We start from the raw sequence: 19676 nt of genomic DNA on the forward strand, positions 1-19676 counted from the left end.
CATGAATGAGAACGGACTGTATTATCCTCCTATGTCTTTCTCTTGTCTAATGTCTATGATTCTAATGTTCTTTAACAGTGAGATGGGCAATTTTTACCATCTTAAAAGTTTCTAATATGAAGGATAAAGTGGCAGAGATGAGAAAATTAGTCCTACTAATAAAAGAAGTGTGTGATGATCATGTCACATAGTTTTAAATAGAATAATAGAGAAGTAAGTAATCATGGACAAATGACTATAAGGGCTTCTGGTGAGTGGCGAGACGAAGAAACAGCCTTGAAATATGTATCCTTGCTTTATTTTTTTGTAATTTATAGTATACAAGTGTCTCCTTACCCATAGTCCCTTTCAGCTTCTCAGTTCCTCTACCCTGAACTTGAACTTGTATTGCTCTGCCACGCTGATTTCTCCTTTTTCTTTTAAGAGGTTTCAAAGGATCATAGGCGCTAGAGACAGAAAATAGTCATCCTGGCCCAGATCATATTGAAATCAATGGGAATTAGGTCCCTCCATGCCTTTGAGGATCTGGGTCTTTGTCCACCCCTTTGGCCAGTGCAGACTGGCTTCTCTCCTCAGGGTAGGTTATGTATTTTCTGGGGCTTTGTCCTGTGTAGGTTTTAAAAGTTTCAAATGATAGAATGTTCCAAGCTGCTGGAGTGGAGACTGAGCTGTGAGTTGACTACCTCTACAATTCAGCTGATGCAAAGAATTAGGGCAGGTCTGCAGGGCCCCAAGCAGCTGTCTGGTTAAAATGAAGCTCTGCTCCAAAGAGCCACTGTGTGTATATTGCGACAAAGAGTCCTGTGGCACCTTACAGACTAACAGACGTATTGGAGCATAAGCTTTCGTGGGTGAATACTCGCTTCGTCAGATGCATGTAGACGTCAGATGACGTCTACATGCATCTGACGAAGCGAGTATTCACCCACGAAAGCTTATGCTCCAATACGTCTGTTAGTCTGTAAGGTGCCACAGGACTCTTTGTCGCTTTTTACAGATCCAGACTAACACGGCTACTCCTCTGATACTTGTGTTTATATTGTGTCTGTGTGAGATATATATATATTTATTTATTTATTTATTAATTAATTATTAAAGGCACATTCTTACTTAACAGATCTGATCCCTGTATGTATTCAGGGTCACAACCGCTTCCTTTAGAGAATAAAATTAAGCTTTTAGACTTTTTTTTAAAAAACTGTTAACACTGCAGAACCAGTACAGCTAAGGGAGAAGGAGCTGCTGGATTCTATTAGATCTCATGTTTAACCAATAGTTCTGCAAGCCAGGTTCCACCTGCAGAGTCTTTATTTTTGGTGGTGCACAAACCAGAACATCTTGGCTTTCAGATTCCAAGCTGAATTGCAGGGCTGCTAAATTTTGGAGGTAAAATGAGCAGATTTGAATGGCAAGTTATTAAAAGTTGAAACTCTGCAGTACATTCTAAAAAGGGGCTTTGCAAAAATTGTAACTGTATTGTGTTTGGTCCTGGTTGTTACCATGTAAACAAGTCCTGTTGCAAATGTCACGCAGAGAAATGGTTTTATGACATTCAGTTATTCATGATGCTGCATTTGTTTTGGCTGCAGAGTCTAATCGGAAATAAAAATACTTTTGATGGCATTAATGTTGATTAGAGCTAGGCAACTGTAGCAAAATAGCGCTCACAACTGTTCATTCAAATTACAAATAACAGTTCAGTTTGTTTATGATTATGAGGTCACTTTTACACAAGCATTTGGGCAAATGAATTCTTGTTCATAATTATGTTTGGGAAATGGCTGTGTCTGACTACGGGTTTTTCATAGGGGTCTATCCCTACTCCCATTGGCGTCAGTGCTGAAATGTCAATTTGATCTTGGTGGTACAAAATCAAGCCCAATTTGTGCCACGGGTAGCCACCCTCGTTTTGAAAGCTTGACTTCCCTGAAGGGAACAGAGATAATGTCTTGTGAGCAAAATGACCAATCATGCACCAGGATAGCAAATAATAAAATGCTTACTGAAATGAATAGCTCACAAAGAACCCAGAGGCTGAAATGTGTGTTTGCACATTGATGGATGATAAATTGATTTTTTTTTTAACCGGTCTGTTTGCAGATAATTTGTGCACACACATGTGCTAAATTCATCAGCAGAACTATCTGCTGTTCATTGTGTGCCCAGTCTTACTTTTTTTTTTTTTTTTTTTTTTTTTTAATGTAGGGGAAGAAATGCCATCCCAAGTACCTTAGAGAGACAAGTTCGGTGAGGTAATATCTTTATTGGACCAACTTCTGTTGGTGAGAGAGACAAGCTTTCAAGCTACACAGAGCTCTTCAGAACAATACCTTTTTGTGTTGGACGATTTACAGTGTGACTCTTTTTCATACATCCAAAGCACAGCGTTATAATTGCATCTTGTTTTCACTTTGAGCATATCTGGGTGTGATTTGTCATGTGCAGGTTGAGCCAGGCACTTGATGGATTCAGTCTACAGCGATTACAATTGAGAACGTCCTGCATGCATGGCTTGCTGCTCTAGTTGTGTAGCAAAAAAGAAAATAGAGTTAGGGCCCAATCCTGCAAAGTGCTCAGCAGCTTCAACTCCCACTGCAGTCAAATGGGAGTTGTGGGTGCTCAGCACCTAGAAGGGCGCCTGCAATGATTAGTTTTCCTTTGAATAACATCTCTAATGCCTTCTATTGGGTTCAGTAAACTCATCATGAAGATTACTGGTGATATCATAACACAAGACGTTTCTCTTGAAGCCCCAGTTTCTGGAGTCATGTAAAGACATGAGAATCTCAGCTGTTGCTTTTTAAAAACAAGTTTCTACCCTTCATGGTTACAGAGAAAAGTTGAAAATGTGACTCTTGAAGGCAAATAAAACTAACAAAAAATAAACTAGCTTTGAAAAATCTCATGACTTTCTAAGCCATCTCTGCATTTTTTGGAGGTCTTGAGTCCTGAGATGTGGCGCTGTGAGGTTGGCAGTAATGAAACTATTCGCTTGGATTCTTCGCTATTCAGGGTCTGTGGCTCACTGCCTGCGTCACACTCCCTGAGTAAATGGGGGGGGGGGGGATTTTCAACAGGAAAATAACTAAAAGGAAGTGATTGGTCCTGTCAACACTGGTTCTCCATTTGCGAAGTAACTCCCTGCTCTCCATGTGTCAGTATATAATGCCTGCATCTGTAACTTTCACTCTATGCATCTGAAGAAGTGAGGCTTTTACCCACGAAAGCTTATGCCCAAATAAATCTGTTAGGCCTTGTCTACACTACGAGAGTAGTTCGATTTTACTTAAATCGAATATTTGGAATCGATATTGCAAAGTCGAACGTGTGTGTCCACACTAAGGACAGTAATTCGACTTTGTGAGTCCACACTAACGGGGAAAGCGTCGACATTGGAAGCGGTGCACTGTGGGCAGCTATCCCACAGTTCCCGCAGTCCCCGCTGCCCATTGGAATTCTGGGTCGAGCCACCAATGCCTTCTGGGTAAAAAAATGTGTCGAGGGTGCTTTTGGGTAACTGTCGTCATCCATCCATCACTCACTCCCGCCCTCCCTCCCTCCCTGAAAGCGCCGGCGGGAAATCATTTCGCGCACTTTTCAAGTCATTGACAGCGCGGACGCCACAGCACTGTGAGCATGGAGCCCGCTGCAACCATCGCTGCAGTTGTGGCCGCTCTCAACGCCTCGCAGCTTATCATACAGGTTGCCCTGAGGCAGATGCAGAAAAGTCAGGCGAGGAGGCTACGTCAACGCGGTGATGGCCTGAAGTGTGAGAGTAGCACAGACCTCTCAGAAAGCAGGGGACCCAGCGCCGAGGACATCACGGTGGCAATGGGTCATGTTGATGCCGTGGAACGGCGATTCTGGGCACGGGAAACAAGCACTGAGTGGTGGGACCGCATAGTGCTGCAGGTCTGGGATGAATCACAGTGGCTGCGAAACTTCCGCATGCGGAAGGGAACTTTCCTTGAACTTTGTGAGTTGCTGTCCCCTGCCCTGAAGCGCAATGACACCCGGATGCGACCAGCCCTGACTGTCCATAAGCGAGTGGCCATAGCCCTCTGGAAGCTTGCAACGCCTGACAGCTACCGGTCAGTCGCGAGCCAGTTTGGGGTGGGCAAATCTACCGTGGGGGTTGTTGTGATGCAAGTAGCCAAGGCAATCGTTGATGTACTGCTGCCAAAGGTAGTGACCCTGGGAAACGTGGAGGCGATCATAGATGGCTTCGCAGCGATGGGATTCCCAAACTGCGGTGGGGCCATAGATGGAACTCACATCCCTATCCTGGCACCGGACCACCAGGCCAGCCAGTACATTAACAGAAAGGGCTACTTTTCCATGGTGCTGCAAGCACTGGTGGACCACAGGGGACGTTTTACCAACATCTACGTGGGATGGCCGGGCAAGGTTCATGACGCTCGTGTTTTCAGGAACTCTGGTCTGTTTAGACGGCTGCAGCAAGGTATTTACTTCCCGGACCACAAAATAACTGTTGGGGATGTGCAGATGCCTATAGTCATCCTCGGGGACCCAGCCTACCCGCTAATGCCCTGGCTCATGAAGCCCTATACAGGTGCCCTGGACACTGAAAAAGAACTCTTCAACTACCGGCTGAGCAAGTGCAGAATGGTGGTGGAGTGTGCTTTTGGACGTCTCAAGGGGAGATGGAGAAGCTTGATGACTCGCTGTGATCTCAGCGAAACCAATATCCCCATTGTTATAGCAGCTTGCTGTGTGCTCCACAATCTCTGTGAGAGCAAGGGGGAGACCTTTATGGCGGGGTGGGAGGTTGAGGAAATTAGCCTGGCTGCTGATTACTCACAGCCAGACAGCCGGGCGATTAGAAGAGACCAGCGGGAAGCGCTGTGCATCCGGGAGGCTTTGAAAGCAAAGTTCCTGAGTGAGCAGGGTAACCTGTGACTTTCTAATTTTGTGTACAGAGAAGCCTTCACCCCACTTCCAACACACGTTTCAAAATAAAAATAGTTCTACTTTGTTAAAGCACACCGTTTTCTGTAATACTGTTTTCGCGGGAATTTTTTAAAACTGGGACGCAGACTGTGGTGCGGAGCGGGTGTAGTGTAGTCGCGCGAATGCAGCTTCTAAACTGAAGGACTGACAGGCTCCGGTGCGGTGGGATGGTTCTTTCAACGGAGCCTGTCACCCCTCCTGATAGGGACTGTGTGTATGGGGGTACTATGTGACTTTGTGGCGGGGGGGGACGCTTACAGATCCCCTGCTGTGTGGCTCTGTGATCCTGCCTAAGGACCGCCGCTTCAGATCTCTAACTGCCCTCCCGTGCCACAAAGTCACAGAGCAACCCACCTCCCACCACATAACATGAAAAGAACCTCCCAGACTAACCAGGGTAAGTAGTCACTGCATCACTGCACTATGTATGTGCCCTGCTGCTGTGCCTGCCCCCGACTATGTACCCTGCCAAAGGTGACTGTCCTGTCCAATTACCAACCCCCTTTCCCCCCCTCCTCCAAAAGAACATGATGGAAACAGTAGTTAACAGAAACATATTTTTTATTAACAACTACACAGGGGACTGGGAAGTGAAACTTGGACGGGGGCTTGTGTCAGGCGGGAAGGAAAGAACTTGTCAAACTTTGGGGACTGAGAGCCTTCTGCTGCTCGAGCTCTCTGCAGGGGTGCAGTGAGAGTTAGCAGGGACTCTGCCGCCTCTCCTTCTGTGCACTTTGGGTGAAGGGAGTATGGGACTTGGTGGCGGGGGAGGGCGGTTAGAGATGGACTGCAGCGGGGCTCTGTCCTCCTGCCTCCGTTCCTGCAGAACATCCACAAGGCGCCGGAGCGTGTCCGTTTGCTCCCTCAGTAGTCCAAGCAGGGTTTGAGTCGCCTGCTGGTCTTCCTGACGCCACCTCTCCTCCCGATCCATGTTGGCTTGGTGCATTTGGGACAAGTTCTCCCGCCACTGGGTCTGCTGTGCTGCCTGTGCTCTGGAGCAGGCTATAAGCTCGGAGAACATGTCCTCCCGTGTCCTCTTCTTCTTATGCCTAATCCTCCCTAGCCTCTGGGAGTGTGATGACAGGCTAGGTTGTGAGACAGTCGCAGATGGGGCTGTGGGAATGGGAAAAAGGGAGTGAATTCCTCAGAAACATAAATGTAGTTGTGAACAAAGAACATAGTCTTTCTCTGTGAACAGGACCATGCACAGCACCTATCACATGCGCACTCAGCACAAGGTCGAATTCTCGGCCTTCGCATTCACTGTCTGTGGTTTTGCAGAGCACTTTTGAGAACCCTGTCAGGACAACGGAATTTCTGTTGCAGGCAGACATGGTAAGCCGTAGATTCGTGGCAGCTTAAAACTTTAATATTAGCAATGGCCTCATTTCACATTGAAATCAATGTCGGTCCCTGCTGCCAGCAATCCGGCAAGCAGGAAGTTTGCTCCTGTCCCACACCCTCGCGGCTGTCCCCGGGAACGATCCCTTTCGGCTGACCCTTTCCCGCCTCCACCGCGTGGCTGCAAACCAGCCAACACTAATAACATTCCCCTACCTCATTCAAAGCAGGTCTTCATGAGCGACATCACCCTCATGAGGATCTCTGAGAGCGACAGACAGAGAATGCTCCGGGAAAGCCTCCAAAGACCAGGGCCGTATGCCGCCATGCTGTGCCAAGCAATGATTCCGGAGTACTTGCTAGTCTCGTGGCGCGGCAACGTGTCCTACTACGGAGGACCCAATAAGGCCGCTCTCCCCAAGAACCTAATGCAGCGGATTTCAAATTACCTGCAGGAGAGCTTCCTTGAGATGTCCCAGGAGGATTTCTGCTCCATCCCCGGACATATAGACCGCATCTTACTGTAGCTGCAGTAGCAGGGACTACACAGTAGAGCGGCTTGGGCAGGACAATCATGCAAAACCGGACATTGCTAGATTTTTTTGAAATACTTGCACTGCCCATGACTGAACCGTTAAGTTATTCAAAGTAATCATGAGAAACCCATTTTTTACATTGTTAATAATCATGTTCTGTTACAAATAAATGTTTAGATGTTTACAACACTTACTGGATGATCCTTCACCAGATTCTGTGTCCGGGGTAACGGCTGGGGAGGGTTGGTAGGGGATCTCTGTAAGGGTGATGAAGAGATCCTGGCTGTCGGGGAAATCAGCGTTGTGAGCGCTGTCGACTGCCTCGTCCTCCTCATCTCCTTCCTCATCTTCCCCGTCCGCTAACATGTCCGAGGATCCGGCCGTGGACACTATCCCATCCTCAGAGTCCACAGTCAGTGGTGGGGTAGTGGTGGCGGCCGCACCGAGGATGGAATGCAGTGCCTCGTAGAAACGGGATGTCTGGGGATGGGATCCGGAGCGTCCGTTTGCCTCTTTGGTCTTCTGGTAGCCTTGCCTCAGCTCCTTGATTTTCACGCGGCACTGCGTTACATCCCGGCTGTATCCTCTCTCTGCCATGTCTTTAGAGATCTTCTCATAGATCTTTGCATTCCGTCTTTTGGATCGCAGCTCGGAAAGCACGGACTCATCGCCCCACACAGCGATGAGATCCAAGACTTCCCGATCAGTCCATGCTGGGGCCCTCTTTCTATTCTGAGCTTGCACTGCCATCAGTGCTGGAGAGCTCTGCATCGTTGCCAGTGCTGCTGAGCTCGCCACGATGTCCAGACAGGAAATGAGATTCAAACTGGCCAGACAGGAAAAGGAATTCAAATTCAAATTTTCCCGGGGCTTTTCCTGTGTGGCTGGTCAGAGCATCCGAGCTCGTACTGCTGTCCAGAGCGTCAACAGAGTGGTGCACTGTGGGATAGCTCCCGGAGCTATTAACGTCGATTTCCATCCACACCTAGCCTAATTCGACATGGCCATGTCGAATTTAGCGCTACTCCCCTCGTCGGGGAGGAGTACAGAAGTCGAATTAAAGAGACCTCTATGTCGAACTAAATACCTTCGCGGTGTGGACGGGTGCAGGGTTAATTCGATGTAACGGCGCTAACTTCGACATAAACGCCTAGTGTAGACCAGGCCTTAGTCTTTAAGGTGCCACCAGACTCCTTGTTGTTTTTGTAGATACAGACTAACACGGCTACCCCCTGATACTTAAAAGGAAGTGATGTGCTTCCTGTCTGAATTGTCAAACCACAGAATGTTTCCTGGTGACCCTATGAATTATGGTTTGTGCTTTCCCCACAGTAAAATACCTAGGAATTGCCACATGGAAGTGGTCTCAGAACAACATGCAAATGCAACTGGAGGGGTGGTCTATATATGAACTGCAGGTGGAAAGGTAAACCAAGAAAAAGGACATGCACATTTGATATGGAAAGAAGGCAAATGATCAAGGGGCCAGTTACATCACTATTAAAGCAGGACTCCCTACTGATTTCAAGGGGATTGAAATTTTGAAAGATGCACAGCTAATGAGGTGATGGGTGAGGTATAAATTCATTGAAAGATGGACAGATATGACCCTTTTGTTAGGGAGAGCTCCCATTATTCTGTCTGAATGAAGCTGGAGAAAGTAGCAGTATTTGGCTATCCAGCCTGGTCTGCACTTGTATTGTGATTAAAATTCAAAGTTACCTAGGGAAGGGAAAGGAAATGCTGGGAGGAAAAATGCCAGTGAAAGACTGAAGTTCAAAACATGCAATAAGTGAATGCATGTAAACTTCCAGGTCTCCATGCTCGGCATTCTGTCCCACAGGTTAAGTCATACTTTGCCATATTCATCAGCAAATCCATGTAGCTCATAACTAATGGCCTTTAATCAGCTTGCAATACAGCCTAGTCTTTGAAGAGAATGAAGTTGTTCTGCATTGTCAAAGATCACAGGAGCACTGAGGTATATTTGATTTGCAAAGGCTATTAATAAACCTCATGCCGTTCTCAACACAATTTGTGGCTCTAAAGAGAAGACATCCTAGGGCTTCAGGCAAGTGATAGTGGCAGTAAAACCATCTGGTTTATTGAGAAATCTATTTTCCCTGGGTAGACGGGCATATTTTGTTTTTCTTCCCCACTGCTACCCACAAAGGTCCACGCCATTCTGACTGCCAGTGCTGCTTGGAGCTGACATTTCTGCTCAGTGGAGCAGCAAGCAAATTGTGAGAGGTTCAGCAGCAAATCTTCTGTGCTAAAGGGCTGATTCCGCAAGATGTTGAGCATCTCCTGACCAGTGCTCAGGACATTCAGCTGCTCAGTGTCAGGGCTTGGAATTCTGTGGGACTAGAAGCTAACTTGGTAGCTAGCATGGGTTACCAAAGTCACCATAGTGGTCTGGTCTTGTACATTGGCGAGATTTCATAAATTAGCTAATAGACCTTCATTAAATAACACCATGTCTTTGAAAAAATAAGTTTCATTATTCTGAAACGGTATAGTGTGTCTCTTGCAGTGTATTTGGCTCTGTCTGAGCCCCTCTGGTGGTTGCTTTAAGGAGAGATGAAGGACTGAGCTACCAGAGGTCCATTCCTGTGCATTTATGCTTCTTGCTGCTCCATGGTTATCTATGACACTTCTCATGTTAACCATGTAAAATGTTTCCCACATGAGTCATACAGCATGCATCTCCTCTCACTCTCAGACAATACACCAACAAATGGATGTGTTACATTTTAGGCTAGCTAGTATAGTTGTTGAAGTTGATCTATTACAGCCCCTGACCTTTTTTTGTTTTGCTTTAAAACTAAAGGAGAACTTAAAAAAATAACCAGTGCAAATCTGATAACGTTAAGAATTTCTTATAGTCTAGTACAGCGGTCTCCAAACTTTTTTGATCGCGCACCCCTATCAGTAAAAAAAATTGTTAGCACGCGCCCCCTGACGCGCTGGCTCTACCATTTTGGCCAAACCTCCCCCCCCCCCCAAAAAGGGCACTTGGACTCCCGCCCGAACTGCCAAAGGCTCCCCCCCCCCCCCAAAAAGCGCCCCTCTTGCCGCGCACCCCCAAGGATCCTCTTGCGCTAGGGTGACCAGATGAGATGATGAAAATATCAGGACACCGGGGGGGGGGCGAAAAAAAAAAAGCCAAGTGCTGCCGGCGGGACAAACAGCTAAAAATTGGGACGGTCCCGATTTTATCGGGAGGTCTGGTCACCCTATCTTGCGCACCCCACTTTGGAGACCACTGGTCTAGTACAATAGTTTGATTCCTAACATAGGCAAAATCTCTCCTATCAAGTCTTGCAATGCGGATTTCTGAATCTTGAGCTCATTCTGCAATGCATGTACATCTGAATATAGAATAGATAATAGGGTAAACATTGTAGAGCAGAGAGATGGGTTTTGCCCTTACCAGTAGTAGGTTCATATTTGCTATCACATTTCCTATTTTATTTAAAGAATGATTTGCTACATGATAGGATTTCCAGGTCCTCTGCAGAGATGGCCTGACTTTGTTCTCTTTTCCATTTTTCAATCCCCTGGTGAATTATTGATAGAATTTGTATACTCCCACACTCCACATATGTGCACGTTGTATGGCTAGCAAATAGAAGAATAACAAAGGAAGTGCCATTAAAAAGTTTGTGCACCAGCATGCATCTGAGATCACAGGCTTGTTCGACTGTTTTATATTGTGTTCTGATGTATATTATCAGTGGGAATTCAGTCAATGGAAGCACTATTGTACTGTGTGTGTGTTTGATTATCCTCATCTCTCAGTACTGAGAGATACAGGTGTGACACCCTGGCACTCCGATATTCACCACTATCCTGTATTAGGATATGTTTTGTACAAAGTATGCTTTGTGAGGTATCATTCTAAAAGTCTTGATCTGCTAGACATACAATCCAAAGAGATATTAATGTGCTACCATCTTATGTGAAGTTATGAAGTTTGGCTATGTGTGTATTACTGAAACATGTTGAGAGGTTGAAAGCACCCACAAGCAACCTTTCAGGTACAACAGTAAAAAGTCCAAACAATGTTAATGGCTTACTGAGGAAATGTACACAAGCACAAGGATTACCCCACGGACTGTGTGCAATAGAAACCTCTTAGAGATAGCCCTTAAGAATCTGCCAGCCTGTTTATCACTCAGGGTGAGAAGTATGTTAAACTCAGTTTGCGGTTTTGTTTATTTACTAGGTAATCTACTTTGATCGGTTTGCTATCACTTAAAATCACTTAAAATCTATCCTTTTGTAGTTTAATAAACTTATTTTATGTTTTAATCTAAATCAGGGAGCTTTGACTGGAGTGCTTGTGGAAAATCTCTGCTTGGTTACCACAAGTGTACATTGTTCTCTTCATATTGAGAGAGAGGCAGACCGGGTGTTAAACTGGCCAAGTTTAACCAGGGCAGGACGGTACTGCTCTGGGTTCCCAGGCTGGGAGGCTGGTGGTTAGATCACCTGGGTGTGTCCCTACCTGGGTGAATGCTGGTGAAAGTGCAAGCTTGGAGGGCTTTGCAACTTGTCACAGCAGCACAGGGTGAGAGGGAACCCAGGCTGGTGGGTCAGGGGTCTCAGTGGTACCCCAGTTCCAGGTAGCACCCCAGGGGAATTCATCACAACAGCTAACTAGCTTTGTTTGTTATTGAAATGTATACTCAGCACTGCCCAAAATTTACAAAGGGCTCTTCTGACCCCAATGGCTTTACATTCTAAGAACAAGCCAATGTGATTCAGAGACTGATTGAGGAAAGCTGGGGGTGTGTCAGTGATGCACAACTTGTGTGACTAGAACTCCTCTTTCTGTAACCATATCACTTTGCTGGTGATAAGCTGCGTGGGAGAAGTATAGTTTGCAGATCTCTACATTTTCACAGTAAAGGAGGACAGTGCCATGTCCAGCTCTGCCCCAACCCCTCCACCCTTGTCCTGTGTGCATGTCCTTCCACAGGGGTTCTGCATGGAGGGAGCTCCATGGGGAGTTGAGTTAGAGCTACAGAATGGGAAACATGCCACTGTTGACACCACTGTCCCCTGCTTTGTACTCCGATTTCCATACAGGCCCTACCTGTGTTACTGCCTGTATCCCCTCTTGCAGGCTTCCTCCATAGCTGCTAGTGAACAGCCTTCAGGGGCCCAACCAAGGGTAGCATAGCTGCTGCAAAAGAGGGGCTGCCTAGGGGAGCCAGGAGCTGTTGCAGGTGGAATGACTCCTGGCTCTGCATGAAAGAGGGGCATTTGTGTGCTGTGAGGGGCAGGGCCGGCTCTGGCTTTTTTTGCTGCCCAAAGCAAAAAACGCCCGGCCGGCCGGAGCAGCAAAGGGGAGGGGGTGGTGGGAAACAAACCTGCCCCCAGCCAGAGTGTGTGTGTGTGGGGGGGGGGGGCGACAAACCAGGCGGGGGGGGGGAGGGGGGGGGGGGAGGATCCAGGAAACAAACCTGCCCCCGGCCGGAGCAGCAAAGGTGGGAGGGGGACAAACCGGCCGGCCAGAGCAGAAAAGGGGGCAGGGGAAACAAACCTGCCCCCTGCCAGAGCGGCAGGCAGGGGGGACGACAAACTGGCCCGCCTGCCGGAGCGGCGAAGGAAAGAAAAAATAAAAACAAACAAAAAATAAGTGCGGGGCAGTGGGAGCGTGGGTGCAGGGGGACTCCTGGCCCTGCAGACCCCGGGCAGCGGAGTGCGCACCCTGGCTAGCGGGGGGGAGGAGAGAGAAGGGAGGCGGCCAGGGCTTCCTTAAGCGGGGCGCTTGCCACGCGGCCCCTTCCGCTGTGCCGCCTGCTGGGAGGGCTCCGTGCCGCTCCGTTCGGAAGGCAGGGAAGGACGCGGGCTGCCCTACCAGGCTTGATGCAGGGCGCTCCCCTCCTCCGCCCCTTACAGGGCGGCGGGAGCAGTAAACCAAAAAGAAAAAAACTGCAGGGGCGGTGAAGCGCAAAACAAACCAAAACCAAAAAAAAAGGATTAGATGGAATGCCGCCCTTTGAAATCTGCTGCCCCAAGCACAAGCTTGCTTGGCTGGTGCCTGGAGCCGGCCCTGGTGAGGGGGGTGCAACTTCTCAGTTCTGCAGCCCCACCCAGCCCTGACTAAGGGTACGTCTATACTTACCCGCTGGTTCGGTGGCAAGCAATCGATCTTCTGGGATCCATTTATCGCGTCTTGTCTAGACGCAATAAATCGATCCCGGAAGTGCTCGCCGTCGACGCCGGTAATCCTGCTCCGCGAGAGGAGTAGGCGGAGTCGACGGGGGAGCCTGCCTGTCGCGTGTGGACCCGCGGTAAGTACCTTTAAGTTCGAACTAAGATACTTCGACTTCAGCTATGTTATTCACGTAGCTGAAGTTGCGTATCTTAGTTTGAACTGGGGGCTTAGTGTGGACCAGCCCTAAGACGCATACTGACATGTTAGCTTCTTATAACAAGCACTGCTCTTGAGCTGCTGCAATCAGGATTTGAAGAACCAGCACTTCCCTCCCCACTGTGTGTTGGAGACCCATGTGCTTGCCTATATCCCCCTGCAGACCCCTGTATTGAGAGCATATATCTGCAGCAGTTTGAAGCAATGCATTTTTCAGCTCCCAGCATATTCTATCTTTTGTTTCTTGCATGCAGCTTCCATTGCTCTTGGGAATTTTGTACAAAGATCTAGGGCTTTCAGCAAGAACACACTTGTATCAGCATATTACACTGTTGCTCCCCTTTTTAAAAACAAGCTTCTCCATAAAATTAACTTGGAAGGTGAGGAGGAAACCCCCAGAATATTTTAGAGTTGCCTCATGCTACAAAACACACGCATGCTTCTTTGCTGTCCCCTCCAGGCCTGGAGGTTTTTGCTACATGCGATGCTGTACTGTTAGTGCCTTTCCAGGGCTAGTATTTTCTGATTATTATATTAGATGATTTTCAGATGACCTCAGGCTAAAGAGAGCAGGTAAAGCAGCACAAAGCGTTTCAGGTTACAGAACAGAAGGAGAATCACTCGCATGTGATAACTTTCAGGCAGCAGAAGCTCCTGCGACCAGGGTAGAGAGCATTGACATAGCACTGTCGTTTGTAACACTGAGGTGCTTCCCCCACAGTGACTTTTCATTTTCACAATTTTAGTTAATTTTTTATTTTTTTTTTAAAAGGTCAAAATTGAAAGAATGTTTCAAAAGTATTGAAATGAAACATTTCAATCAGCCAAAACTTAAACAAACAAAAAAAATTGGGTTTTCTGTTTTTCAAATGTTTGAGATTTTTGACTTCCCATCCTCAGGTGCGATGGGAAAATTTGCCAAACTCTCAGATTCTCACAGGACAGGCGAATTATTTCCCACCCGGCTCTAGTCTGGAGGTCCAGTCTGAAGAGGCACCAATGCTTGATTTTCTAAACCATAATGGGGCCTGAGTTTCATTCACACTAAAGCCATTTACACCCACTAAAGGCCCCTTTACATTGCCAGAATGGTGTAAGAAGCTCTTGGTGTAAATAAGAAAAACAATTGTGCAGAGGCTATGGCTTTCTTCTCCAGATTAGACCTAAGGCCATCAATGCTGGCTGCTGTGGGTGGATCGAGAGAGAGGGGGAGAGGATACAGTCTCGGTATTGCCAACCCCAAATGTTCAAAAATCAGAGTCAGGCTCACCAGAAATCATGAGATTGGCTTTAAAATCATAAGGGGTAGGAGAGGCCCCACCACCACCTTTGCAGGCTTCCTTGAGAAAGGGCTGACCTGTCTTGGGCTCTTACCAGCAGGAGAGGGTTCTCTGCTGTGAATGGAGGGAGGTGCCTTCCTCCAGCCCAGAGTTAAGCGTCTAACTCCCTGAGCAGGCTGGGGCTCAGGTTTCGGCATTTCCTATTGGCTCGCTTAGGCAGCTCCCCTCTCAGCATGCTGGCTTTTGTGACTCCTATTCTTAGGTGCCTACTTGTCCCCATGAATTGTACAGGGAGCCTGAGCTCAGGGCCAGATTAATCTTTTGTGGGCACTTGCGCTCCGCCCCGAGGCCCCGCCCCTGCCTGGCGTTTTTCTTTCCCTCCCTTCCCCATCCTCCCTCCCCCCCTGAGGCCCCGCCAACCACTCACATGACGGGGGAGGGGGCAGAGAGGAGCAAGTTGCAGGTGAGGCCACAGGGGGAAGAGGCCGAGCGGGGCCAGGGCCACAGGGATCCCTTCTGAATGTGGGCACGGCACCATTGTAAACCCGGTACTGTCGAGCACCTAATTCTGGAGATTCCACAAGGCAGCAGGGCACCTACATGTTATGTACTGCAATGCAGAGCCTAAATCTTCTTGCTGAGCCCTGAACGTTTTAATGATGACATTTCCTGGAGTGAGTGTGCAGGTGCTGTAGAGCTGCTCTTCTTCAGGTACAAGACAATACCTGTCTGTACCAGTGAACCCAGCTGATCTCTCAGGGCTGTGACACAAAGAGCTAATAACTGTCTGTCTTCTAATGAATTTAAAGCAAACGCTCTCCCCCCCCACCTCCCCCCATTGGATCTGAATTGACTAATATGAGGCTGTTTGGCTCTGAAAAATAACAATATAAGAGAAGAGTGTTGAGTCCCAGCAGGGTGGCTTTGCCAGCTGCTCCTTCTGATACATAAACATCAGAACTGGTCTCAGCGAAATTTCTTGGCCCACAGGGATTGCTGGCAGGAAGCAATCTGGCAGACATCATGTTTAGTGGGGACTAATGTCTTGGAGCTGTTGAACCACTTAATTGCCAATAAGTAGAAACCACATGTAAATAATTATGGAGACCCAAAAACTGTCGTTTTTCTATGAAAGGAAAGAACTGGCAGGCTGGCAACTCCCTGTGGCAGGTCTATAAAACAGGCCGCCTTGTTAATACATGAGGAATGTCTTAATGGGGAATGACAATAAAAACCCTTAGATCAGTTCTAGATCCTGAAGGAACTCTGGATGAGGCCCAATCCTGCTGCCACTTGGAATTTTGTCATTGGCTTCAGCGAGAGCTGGGTCAGATTTTTTTTTACTGGTATGTTCTCTTCTCCACCTCCATCTTCACACCAAGTGAGCCTAGAATTTCCTTCCATTTAAATGGACAAGATTTTCCAGTTAAGGTTGTTTGTAGTTTGAAAAATTGGGACCTTGCTAGTTATTTTGCACAGTTCTTCCCTTCACTGGTTAGCAGAGTACCTTTTGCAGCATCCTTCCAGGAAGGATCCAAGACTTTAAAAATATTTTGTTTCCTCTTCCTATTGTGGTGACAATCGTTGGCTTTCTCTTTTGGTGTGAGATAGATAATATTTAGGGAGGGAAAGTTGATTTGTTAGAATTGTGTGATGCCACAACAGGTTGTTGTGTTGTTTTGTTTTTTGGTGTGAGATTCTCTAGATTCATTTTGCTGCATCTTTGCACTCCACACATGTTCTCCAGCAATAGTAATTTGAAGTGCAAACAAGTGAAGATACATTTTTTTTTTGAGTTTTTGCAGTGAAAACTTTTTCACTTTAAAATGGGCCCTATTTTCACTTAAAAAGTGCGTTCCATTTCAATGCAGAAAATTTCACAGAAAACGGGTCCAATGTTGAATTCACAATGAAAGGAGAAAATGCTCCAAGTTTGAAATTTGTTGAGTATTTTGCATCCCTCTGGCATTCTATTGTTCCTGCTCTTAAACTTATTTGGATCAATTTTGGAAGGCTTTTCTTCCATGAAACAGCAGTAAATTATTCATTGTCTCTTACAGCCAGTTTTCAGTGGACCACCACCTTAACTGTATCCATAAAGTTTTGTGAGAGTTAGAGCAGGCCCTTTGCGGCCTCTCCCCACCCTACTGGTCATCTCTCATTCGCTGTTGAGATGTTGAATCCTGCCTCCAATCCACCCAGATGCCATCCTGAGTTACTCACTTGTTAAATCTGCAGAAAACCATCTTTGTGCTTTCTCCCATGCTGTCCCTTGTACTTGGGAGGTGCTTCCTGTGAACATCTTCAGAATAAACTCATTATCCTCTTTCAAAATCCTCCTTCAAACTCTGCTTTGCCATGATGCCTACAAAAAACAGTGATTTAGGCTGCTGGTAGGCTGAGGCCACTGCCAATCATGCTGGCTAATACTGTCTCATTGTTTCCTTGTACTCCCCCATTTCTCTATCTGTAGGCATCTGTTGTCTCTTGTCCTATACTTAGAGTGTAAGCTCCTTGGGGCAGGAACCATCTTTGTTGTATTTATACAGTATCTAGCACACCGGTGTTCATGACTCGTGCTCCAAGGTAGTAAGGGAATACTAATAAAAAATCATCAATAAGATACACTGGAGCAGAGTTTGGCATCAGTGAAAAGATCTATACTTTTTGCTTTAGGTGTAAAATTGATCTTAACTCTTGATGTGGAAGATCATGGGTTAAAAAGCACAGAATGACTTTCCGCTCACTTAAACTGTACAGAGCCCTAACTGCAATCAATCCATTCAACTGCTTGCTCAGCCTCTACATTCTCATTCTACCCTCTCACTTGTTGTCAGGTAAAGACCTGTTAGCTATAAACTACTGCTAGACTTGCTTTAGGAGAGTGCAATAATTCCCTTGAAAGTCACTGAGAAACAGTGTGAGGGGAAAATCATGGAAACAAGTGATTTTTTTTTTTCCAGAACTGCCTGAAAAAAAGTCTCTTTGAGAGACTTGCCCAGACATCAGGAGTGTTTGAATGAAAGTTGTTGCTCACCTGGTAGGGAGAGACTAGAAATGATGGAACTGAGTGTAAAAAATGGATGGGGAAAGGAAGATTTTCCCCCCACACATACTTTTCTAAGTGTATTTAATGCTCAAGAAAGGAGAGAGATTGACAAGCCTGGAAGCTGACTTCCTTTATCCAGCCATAGAGCATGTACAGGAAAGGCAGCAGCCGTACAAGTCCCCTTATCCCACCTGCCATGGTGCCTCATCTGTGATATGGAGGGACAACATCAAAAGGCTGGTCCTTACACAGAAATGCACCTATTTAAAGAGACTGGTGTTAAATCAGTACAACCCCACCGTGAGTGGACATTCAAATAATTTGGAGTGACTGCTATCGATTTATCTTAAAATCAGATTGTTACCTCGATTCTCTGCATTCTGAAGGATGACTCTTTCCTCCTTCTTAACACTGCCCTTGAGCGGGCCTTGTCCTGAGGTTCTGAGTGCAGAGTCCTGCCTGGCTTCAGCCATCTGATTGTGTTTTTCTCTGGGCTTTAGTAAATAATTACTGGCTGCTACATGAGTGATGCTAGCTACAACCCAGTGCTGTGATTCCTGTGCTGAAAACCCAGATGTTCCCTCTCCTTGACGGCCACGTGTGAGGACTCGCTGTCATTCTCGGATCTTCCTCTAGAATTTTAATGAATGAAGCGGAGTAGACTGCATCTTTAAGCATGAAAACACAAGCAAGAGTGCACAATGAGCCAACCAGTTAATGCTCAAGTGCTGAAGTTACAGATCTATTCAGGCGTGGATACAGAGAACAAAGAGCATAGATAACTCTTCATATGAGCTACAGAGGAGGGGAGTTTCCTTTTTTATGATACGGAAGAAGTAAAGTGCTATAAGACCATGGCCGATGATCAACAGTGTTGCAGATTGAGGTACAACAGAGGTGGCTTTTGGATACTTGTGCTCTCTAGTCTCCATCCCTGCCAGCTTTGAAATCATTTCTTTTGAACTGGTTCAAGTGTGGAGGCTGACATTAGTCAGGGGCAAGTTGGTGTTCAGACTCAATCCCATCAGAATTTGCTCTTTTGGAGAGAGAGAAGGGGGAAGAAGAGGCACTAGTGTCTGTGCATGAGAGAGACCATGCAGCTGGAAAGAGCAGAGTGTGTGATGCAACAATAACAAAAAAGGAAGAGTTGGAGCAAGGAAAAAACCAAATGCAGTTATCTGCTACCAGGAAATCTGACAACCTCTTGGTCTGCACTAGTCTGTTACTCTCACCCAAGTGAACTTGCTGTGGAAGAGGAAGCTTTATGTTTGAATGTAACCCCCCATCAGGTCTTTACTACTTAGACCTGGTCTACACTACAGGGTTAGGTCAAATTTAGCCGCATTAGGTTGATTTTAAAAATGAATGCGTCCACACAACCAACCCCGTTCCGTCGACCTAAAGGGCTCTGAAAATTGACTTCTGTACTCCTGCCTGGTGAGGGGAGCAGCACTAAAATTGACTTTGTTGGGTCGAATTTGGGGTAGTGCGGACGCAAATCGACAGTATTGGCCTCCGGGGGCTATCCTAGAGTGCTCCATTGTGACCGCTCTGGACAGCATTTTGAACTCCGATGCACTAGCCAGGTACTGGCTGAATTCACAAACAGCGTCAGGAACTGCCCCTGCAGAGTTAGGCTTGCCTGACTCTGCACTGCATTCCAGAGGAAAAGGCACCGTTGTTTTGATAGAACATTCTGCATTATTTTCTGACCCTCTATAATATGTCCCCTAGCATCTGATTTGCCTTTTTAACTTCTGCTCATGCCAAGCAGACAATCGGATAATCCACAGTGACTCTCAAGGTGTTTTTCTCAGACATTCATGCAGCCCATCAACAGATAAGAGAAGTTTAGACTGTATCCAAGATAAGTTTAATCAGCCATCACGTTGCCCAACAAGTCCCACCTTCCAATGTACGTGGAAGCACCCCCCAAGTTTCCCTTGGTTCTACTAACTGAAACAACCTTCCTTCCTTCCAAACGTTCGAGAAGGGCCTACACTGAAAAATTTGAGTACAGATGTCAGGCACCCCAGTGCTTAGGGATGTTCAGATCTGACGTTTTTGGTCATCTGAAAACAACAGACATAAGGGGTCAGCTCAGCTGTGAAATT

The sequence above is a fragment of the Trachemys scripta genome, chromosome 4 (genome assembly GCF_013100865.1).
Source record: "Trachemys scripta elegans isolate TJP31775 chromosome 4, CAS_Tse_1.0, whole genome shotgun sequence".
Lineage (NCBI taxonomy): Eukaryota > Metazoa > Chordata > Testudines > Emydidae > Trachemys > Trachemys scripta.